We start from the raw sequence: 10,052 nt of genomic DNA on the forward strand, positions 1-10,052 counted from the left end.
CAGGAATGGCATGAACAGAGTCGTGAAAAACCTAACCTCTCCGAGGAAAAGTGAGAAGCTCATGTGAAGCACATGCCTGGCAATTTTGGAGAATAGAGTTGGAGTCAGATACAGGACGTGATAAAATATTTAGATTTTATCCTGTAGGCAAAAGAGATCCGATGGAGGTTGTAAAATGAGAAACTTTGTTTCTTAGAAAGAGAATCTCTAAATTCACCAGTGGGCAGAAGAAAACAAGGTACTTGGAGGACACTGGCATTTTCTCGTGTGTGGGCTTATATGTGTGTGTGTGTGTACAGCTTTTAACGTTTTCTAGGAGTGCAAGAGCTAATCTTGTACTCTTAGAAGCATTTATATATTATGATGAAGAAATATTTTAAAGAAATCATAACCTTAACATAATGGAAGTCCAAAGCAGTCTCCCTGGAAAATCAGGCTAGTTAGCATGTCCCATTGCAGCATGGCTTTACCTCCCAGGACACGGGAGCTTGTCCCTCTTTCCTACTCACACACAGAGCTTCTTGGAGATGGTATCTATTCCATCTTATATGTTGCAGGTCTGACTTTACTTAGCATGTGCCATATGACAGGATCACCATGCCACAGCTAGTAACTGAAAGCCATGTGATAGTTCTCTCTCCAATTAGAAAACAAAGGATCCAATTAAGAGAAATTAGAAAAGCTGTTAAAAGGGAACAGTCACTTGCCACTGGTGCTGTCCTTACAGTTTAACACAGCTAGAAATTGACCTGTACTTCCCTTTTCCACATTTATTTTTTGTGAATTATAAGTTAATCACCCTGCCAATTCCTAATTAAAAGGTCCCGTAAAGATTTTCTGCCCAAAGGAATGTCACTAAGAGTTCTGGGTCAAATTGCTCTGTTGTCAAAAATGAGAAATAAAACCAAAACAATATCAACTCTCTCCTGGGAAACTCAGATCTTAAAATGAAAAAAAAATAATAAACCAACAAAAAAGAAAAGACTTTCTTCAAACATAATAATCACATATTATTTCCTCAATTAAAAATGTTTCATCTCAACTTTAGAAAATAGGTGGATCCTTTTCTTTGTCTTCAAACCAAGGGTTGCAAACTAAAATGCTTACTTGGGCCAGGCAGTAATGTAAATAAGTTGTAAAGAAGAGCAGACAATGTATTAGGAAGTGTAGCACCTGGGGAGAACTCAAGCTCCGCCCCTGGACAGAAGGGCCGGCTTCTCCGCCCAGAGCTGATGTTGCTTATATGCGCACGTGGGCACAATGTTGCCAGACCTTCAGATCTTTCATGAAAAGCCAGAAACTCAGAAACGTATGTGAAACCTGATTTTTAAGGGCACATAATAAAACGTATCTAAGCTGACTCAGCCCGAGGACGTCCATTTTTTTTCAACACAGTGTTGTCAAACCTTCCGATGTTGCAAAGCCAGCTCCCCAGAAAATGGTAGCACGTGAAGCAAACAGTGGGGATATGTAAATAAGCCAGAACAATGGATAAGAGCAGAAAATGAGCAAACTAAGAAAGAAGCACTCGGGAGAACTTGCCATTTAGGTCCTGGGCAAATTATTTACTCTATCTGGGTCTCAGTTTTTCAGTTTGTGGAATAGAATCGTACTTGCCTTATCTCACCTCTTAAGGCTGTCTAATGGAATCATGTGAAGGAAATTAAAACAGGTAATACACTGTGAAAATATAAGTTGTCCCTTCTACCTCTGTCTGGAGGTAGATGATAGATTTCTAGCTTATTGACTGACAATTAACTTTATGATCTTCTGAAGATGATGCGAAGGCACGTTGGAACCAGACTCCAAAAAGCCTCGAATGTCATACCAAGAGGTTTTATATTAAGTCCATAGTCAATTTTGAGACCCTGAAGGTTGTTTAGCAGCGAAGTGACTTTAGCAAAGCTGTGAAGATTCTCCTGGCAACTTTATGAATTACAGTTTGAGGCAGGGAGAAATTATAGGCACCACTGCCAGACAGAAGATCATTGCCATCATACTATTAACACAGATCTGAATTCAGACAGTGGCAGAAGATTCAGAAACCAATACTAAGGAGCATCGTCCTACTGCATTTCTGAGTGTCACCCGCCACCTCTGAATTACGACTGCTCCATGCAAAGCAGCATTTGTTGTTACACAGGACTCCTCTAGCAGGCCCCTTTCCAGCTGAATTTTTCTGGGTTGGGGCAGAGCAGATTCTGGTATTCTGACAATGAGTCGACATTTGACAGTAACGTCTTAAGATATTTGGACCAAGTCACACCCAAGTCAGATGAGCGCGCATGCTGCCGCCTTCTTCCACAGCATGATTCCCAGGTGATCATCAGGTTATTTCTATCTCACCTGCTCTGATGTCTCCCCCTTCTCTCGGGGCAGTGTGGCTTCTCTGGCCACTCAGAGGACCACCAGGAAAAATTAGTCCTGGAACGACTAATTTTTGATTAGCGAACATTTCTTGAGTGCTAGTTAAGAGCCAGGAACTGCACTTTATACATACTGCTGCACTTAATCTTCATAAGTCTGTGGAGGAAGGTACTACTATTATCCTTGATTTATACTTGAGGAAACCGAGGGGAATAAACAATGAAGTTACCCAAGTTCACATAGTTAGTAAGTGTCAGGTTAGTGTTTGAATCTAAATAATATGGCTCCAGAGGCCCCTGCCTTAACCACTAGACCATATATGCTCACTCAATCAGAAAAGAAAAACGATGAAGAAATGTAAACAGAGGAACACCTAAATATTTATACCCCAGATGTGAGTAACTCCTCCCTCCCCTGTTAAAACACCTGATGAGAGTTTCACTTTCACACTAATTTTCATGAAAGAACATCAGGGATATTATGTATTTCCCCAAAGAAATACAGAGTACCTTTGTTGTTATGAGTAGATGACTAAATCTCATTCATGTTATTGCTATTATAATTTGAATATTCACATACCATTTCATTTTTCTACATTGTACCGACCATGTCACTACATTATGGAGAGGACGACATGGAAGCCTCCTTGCCTACATCTTTAAAAGTGCTTGTTTGGGTGGCTTCTACTCTATGTTACATCATATTATCCTGTGTTGGATTGTATTTGTCAATGTCCTGTTATCATTCATCATATCATACCGCTTAATATTGTATTGAAATTAAATCTGGCCCTTTAGGGGTCCTGTGCAAGATGAAAAAAAATGGGTCCCCAGCAGTCTTCCTCTTAGATATAATTGAAAAGGAGGCAGGCATCAAAACACGCTGTGTCTCATGCTGCTGGAGAGTGATCCTGAATCACCCAAATGATGAGAATACAGTGAACATCTTGTACAAAGAGATGACAATTATCTGTAGCAGTGTTGTCAAAATGAAAACGTCTAGCTGTCTCGGTGAGAGACCTGGCAGAAGGATACACTCGCACGTGCACGCGTGCGTGCACACACACACACATCCCTTGTAGACTCATCCAGCTGCTTTTTGCTATCTTATGCTTGAATTGAAGCATGCAGGGTCCACAAAATTCTTAAGCAAGCAGCTGGATTCTATAGAACGCTCCTCATTCAATTAGGAGAGTGCTAGGAAAGCAGTGAGGGAGAGAGGTAACACTAAGCCCAGAGTTGGTACTCAGTATACGCTTGTTGGATGAGTGAACCAAGACAGACACGCAGAACATAAGCAACATTTAAATACGACTCTGATCCACCATGGGGTTTCTTATCAGCTAGTCATCACAAGTTCTATGTAGTCTCAACTCACTGGTATCTGTACTGACTCCTAGTCCCGCCTGCAGAGGATCATCAAACAGATAGGCCTGGGGCTTCCCTGGTGGCGCAGTGGTTGAGAGTCCGCCTGCCGATGCAGGGAACGCGTGTTCGTGCCCCGGTCCGGGAAGATCCCACATGCCGCGGAGCGGCTGGGCCCGTGAGCCATGGCCGCTGAGCCTGCGCGTCCGGAGCCTGTGCTCCGCAACGGGAGAGGCCACAACAGTGAGAGGCCTGCATACCGCAAAAAACAAAAACAAAAACAAAAAAACAGATAGGCCTTCAGCTGCCTCTCTTGAAGTCTAAGTGCACAAGAAATACTTCTCTCCAGTAGCTCAGTGGTGGAGAGTCGGTGAGATTCGCTCACCTGACTCATGCAAGTCTAACGTGCATGCAAATTCTGACGTCCTGTATCAGATCTGGAAGAGTCCAGGCATCCGGGACACCCAGTGGCATCTTCCATTCACTTCCCCTGCTCTGTCAAATATAGGGTTTATGTGTCAGATAAATGCTATAGAGCATAGACTTTTTGACCAATTTACGAAAATCTCAAAAGCCAAGAAATTCGGCAAATACAAAGCATCGGCCTGAAAGATCCACACTTTCCTCTGGCACCATTTAAGCTGACACATTTACTTGAGACACGTACACTCACATTTTAAGAGCAGGACTTGCGCTAACCATTCTCAGATCACTAGCAAAATGTGTTCTGAGCCCATATTGTGCATCATGCTTGAAGATGTGTGGATTTTTCCACATCATTTGGTGACATTTTGCACGGTTTAATTTCTGCTCCTTATTGCTAGCCCCTACCTTTTTTTTCCCTCGCAAATATTCCACCAATGGGATTCCCTTCAGTATTTTAACCCTGGGCTCAGATTCCTCTCCTTCAGCATCTATTTGCGCTGCTGCTGCACTACTTTGCCGTGACGTGTCCCTCGGTCAAATTCAAGCCTCCCTGATTGAAAGGAAGAGGACACAGGTGTTCGGCTGCTGAGGAGAGAAACGGAGTCAGGGGACCAGGGGCCAGCCTATGAGGGTCTGAAGGGAAGCCTTAGAACTCCAGCGAGAGGTCAACGGGGAAGGCTCCAGGGAACGATGGTCCAGCTCCGGATGCCCGTTCCTAACGTCTCCTCCCAAATCCAGGTGAAAGGCAGCTTTTAAGTGGGAGGGGGTGAAGAATACAATTGAAACCAAAATTGGTTTGAGCTCACCATTTTTCTAGCTATCAGTTCTAAGGTCACAGTCACTAAAACTGGAAACTTAAAAATGACTTCAAAAAGGCAAACGCTAACTAGATTTCACACTGGATTTCATTTTACTTGGCATTACAGAAAGAATGCAGGTATTAAATAGACTGTTTCCTGTATACAATAAGGTTAATTAGTAGTGAGGGATGGAAAATCAGTGTAGACATAACTCTTTTCGACAGGTATCAAAAATAATCCCCTGATCCCTATAGACCCCAGCTGCATTGAAAGAGGAGCAATATAAAAGATTCTTTAAGCACAAAATTTTCAAACATTCTCCAGGTGTCCGCAGCACCAGTGCAATAGGCCCTGAGCCCCTGGGCAGGCTGCTCTGCGCGCCCTTCCGTTGCTGGAACTTAAAGGCGCAGCTACTCACGCTGAATTTTTAGGCGCAGCATAAAGGCTCTCCATACAAAGCGACTGGGATCGCAGGCGGAGACAGGAGAACAAAAAGAAGAATATATTGTGGCCTGAATGGGACTTCCCTAAGCTCCTTATCAATAAGGTTAATAAGGGTCTATGCAATTTACTGATCACTAAGATGGAACAAGCCTCCTGGCGCTCCAAAGCTCCGCGTTGGCGCTGGCTTTTAATGCTTTTCACAGCCAATCATATAAAAGCCCCCTTGCCCCGCACCCCAGAGAATAAACTCTGGTTCACCATCCTGGCCTCCATAAAATCGCTGGTCCGTTATTACACTTCTACCTGCCCTAGTTAAACAGATGAACAGTTATTTCCTAGAATTTGATCTATGAGGTTCTTTGCAGTTGAAGCTGTAGTACTCAGATATTTCTTTAACCAAAAAATGTATTTCGGAAAAACGCATTTCTTTTTTCTCTGCTTTAATTTTGTTATCCTCAATCGTATGTATGATGTAAAAAAAAATCCAAACTTCTATCTCCTCTATAAAATACATGTCATATCAAAAAGGTGACAGGAAGGGGAAAAAGTAATTAGTGAGTTCACAGAGTTCAGTAGAAAAGTTAAAATGGAGTAACACATTACTTTTTATGTTAAGATTTCACAAGACAAATCTTGCCTGTGTTTTAATTGCATGTGACCCTGGCAGTCCTACTCTGAAATGAAGTGCCGTAAAATTAAAGATGACAGACGCTCAAAACAAGTCTTGTGATCTTGATTAGACTACAAAGACCACACTCTCTCTCTGCTGCAACTCAGATATCATGGACTGTTTTATTTGGGGAATTACTTCATTAATGCCTTCTTTGACTAGACATGTTTATTATTAAAAAAATATATACTGAATATGGTGATATCTTGCATAACTAAATAATTCCCCAAAAGCAAGCTATAAGTGGAGTGTTTAAATAACCCTAAGACCTAATTTTTATAGACACTTACACATGAATATATGTATATGTGGATGTAGATGTATGTGTTATATATCCATCTTTGCTACATATATTACCTATTCTAACCTAGGATTCTCTATTATAGCTTGAGAAGCAGAGCAGTTAATCTGTCATATTTCCTTATGTGTTCCCAGGCCAACAGAATGTGCAGAACTATACATTATCCTATCAAAACTATTTCTGAGAAACACTGTTGGAATTTTAAACTTTCCAAGCATCACCTAAGTGGAGGACCGGATTTGACTCACACCTAATATTTCAAAATTATCGCCAAGTCACTCTACCTAAATGACGTCGTAAGACATAGAATAGATGCTTTTATACCCCACTTCTTCCTAGTTCAACAAAAGCAAGAAATTTGGGACCAAGTGCTCATGGTATTAGACTCTGTCACCTCTGCACATTCCTGCAGGCCAGCTAGAGGCCCTGCTTTAGTCTCAGGTCCTCTGAGTCAGGGCTTCATCCTTAACATGAGGAGGCCAGATTAAAATTCATCTCTAGGGGGACTTCCCTGGTGGCGCAGTGGTTGAGAGTTCGCCTGCCAATGCAGGGGACACGGATTCGGGCCCTGGTCCGGGAAGATCCCACATGCCACGGAGCAAAAAAGCCCGTGTGCCACAACTACTGAGCCTGCACTCTAGAGCCTGCATGCCACAACTAATGAAGCCCGCATGCCTAGAGCCCGTGCTCCGCAACAAGAGAGACCACCACAGTGAGAAGCCCGCGCACCGCAAGGAAGAGTAGCCCCCACTCACCACAACTAGAGAAAGCCCATGCACAGCAACGAAGACCCAACACAGCTAAAAATAAGTAAATAAAATATATACATTAAAAAAAATAATTCATCTCTAGGACCACCTACCCTCTAAATTTCTGTGATTCTCTTATTTTGTCCCATTTCAATAACACTATTTTAAATTCATATATTTCATCTTCGGAAACAAAAGATTTATGCTGGCTATATGGATGTTACTATCAACACGGGTATATAGATTCAACCTAGGATCAAAGATTGGAAAATCAGTTTTCTAGAGTTCACTTATTTATTGCATATCTGTGATTCCAGGAAAGTCTCTATACATATTCTGTCTCCATTTCTTTAAATTTAAAATACATATAGCAATTTCTCTCCTACCTAACATCAGGGCTACTGTGAGAATAAAATATGAGAATGTATATAAAAACTTCTTGAAAAATATATGAGGTAAGTCTTCCTAATCAGTAGTATTTTTAGTACAATTATTCGATCAGTGGTCTTTGGTGTACACAAAAGGCTTTTTCACTTACAAACCGAATAGTCCTTTAACCTATAGACTGTGTCTTCAAGAGGCCTACGTTCTTGCCTTGAAAATGATATCTGTGTTCCTGTAGAGTTTCTCCACACTAAGGTCAAAAATCCTCAGGTGTGGGATGTGTTGTGTCTCTCATATGAGAGATTTAATTCACCAGAAGAAGGAGGGTTAGGAACATGTGAAAATGTTTATTAGAATCTAGTTGCTGGGCTTCCCTGGTGGCGCAGTGGTTGGGAGTCCGCCTGCCGATGCAGGGGACACGGGTTCGTGCCCCGGTCTGGGAAGGTCCCACATGCCGCGGAGCGGCTGGGCCCGTGAGCCATGGCCGCTGAGCCTGTGCGTCCGGAGCCTGTGCTCCGCAACGGGAGAGGCCACAACAGTGAGAGGCCCGCGTACCGCAAAAAAAGAAAAGAATCTAGTTGAGCATAGTGTTGAGAAGTTGTATTCTGCTAAGAAAACTGGTGTTATACGCCCTGTCTCTGCATCTGCCTCTGCCTCTGTGTTTCATTCTCTGCTTCTCTTTGTCTTTTCCTATCTCTGTGCTTCTCCTCTGTCTCTCTGTCTCTCTTTATTCCCGCTCCCCACTCTAACACCCAGAGCAGGAATCTTAACCTAAAATTCATGGTTCCCTCAACCCCCTGGGCTTTGACAGATACATGAACTCTCAGAACTTTCACACTAGATTGTTTGTGCATTTCCCTCGACTTAAAGTCTGGAGTTTTCTTTAGATTCTCAGTGAAGTCTGTGATTAGGGTTTACTGTTCTAGATTCACTTCCCAGCATAACAGTGCTACTACTTTTTATCTGAAACTAAGAATGGGTCACTTCTGTCAAATCCTAAGGTCTAGCAGGCCCCAAGGGGTCTTCATGGCTTTCTGTCTGGTTTCCTGACGGGACGGGCTGCTCCAAGGAGTGAAATATAGATCCGACAAAATCAATTAGTGCACATTGAAAACTGATGATGCATTCCTTAGAGGACCTCCCATTTACAATTGATGAAAATAGTAAATGGGGGCACCCATGAAATTGATACTTTGCCTGTTATTCAATGGAAGATATTTAGTATTTTAAGAATAAATCCAGTAGTAACACAAGCAGTCCATTCTCACAATGCCCACTTTTAAACTGTGCCAGACACATGTCCTATGCCTGCATGGTACTTCTACTCCATTAGCTGCCACAAATCAAAGGAAATGTCATTGCCTTTAATAGGATTACATAGAACCCAGTCACAAGCAGGAAGACTAGCTTTAGTCTGAGTAGCCAGTAATTTGGATGTTTAACTAAATGACTGGCTGCCAAACTGACAGGTCATCCACACTGAACTAGCCACTATTCCATGAATTTTCATGACTAGGATCACAATGGTTCATTTGCATGTGTGAAATTCTGCTGTGAAGCTGGCTTTTGAACTGGCTAGCTCAGCCAAAGATGTGTTTCCCAGTGCCATGCATTAGTGCCCTAGAAATACCATCACATGAGGGTAGCATAGATCTTCCCAAATCCTGCTGTTAAAAGACAGTCTACAACTAGAACAGCAAATCAACAAAAATGGCAACACCTGGGATGTAAAGAATACAGGGGAAATTTTGAACATTAGAAAACTAAGATTCGTACCAAAAATGAGCATTTGGATGAGGAGAGAAAAGTTTAAAGTCTTTAAGTTGTAATAAAAGTTTTGGGTTTGCCCAGGACTATTACTAAGAGTAACTTCCTACCCAGTGAGCATTCAGTGAATATTGAGGCATCATTGTTATGATCATTAACAAACATCGGTTTACCACCGATTTTGTATAATACAGTGGGACAGACATGAGGGCCACAACACAAGCCCCATGAGACAAAGTATTCCCCTTAAGGGACTTATGATCCAGTTATAGGTGAAAAGACATGAGGCCAAAAGATAAAACTTATAATAGCCCACATTTATTATTGACTTACCACATGCCAGTTTTCTTGCAACAAGACTGTGATATAGCAGTGATTGCATGAATATTTCAAAGATGAGAAAATGTAAACTTATAAAGGTTTACATCATTGCCCAAGGGAAAAGAGCTAGGAAGTGGTTTTAAATCAGGTATGTCTACCTTTAGAGAAATATTCTTAGTTCCTCCATATTAAAAAGATAAGTCCAAAATATATTTACTGCAACATATAATAGATAAACCATGTAAATATCTACTAATATAAAATTGAATAACTAAGCAAGGGAACATTTACATGATGAGGTGTTATGAAGACATTTAAAATCTATGTGTACGAATACTACTGACAAGAGAAATTTTGTTAAGAGGAAAAACAAGTTATGAAATCATAGGTACAGTGTGATGCCACTGTTGTTATATATCCTGTAATGTATATGTACACACACAGCAGACTATTAGCAGT

The sequence above is a fragment of the Lipotes vexillifer genome, unplaced genomic scaffold (genome assembly GCF_000442215.2).
Source record: "Lipotes vexillifer unplaced genomic scaffold, Lipotes_vexillifer_v1.1 scaffold265, whole genome shotgun sequence".
Taxonomy (NCBI): Eukaryota; Metazoa; Chordata; class Mammalia; order Artiodactyla; family Lipotidae; genus Lipotes; species Lipotes vexillifer.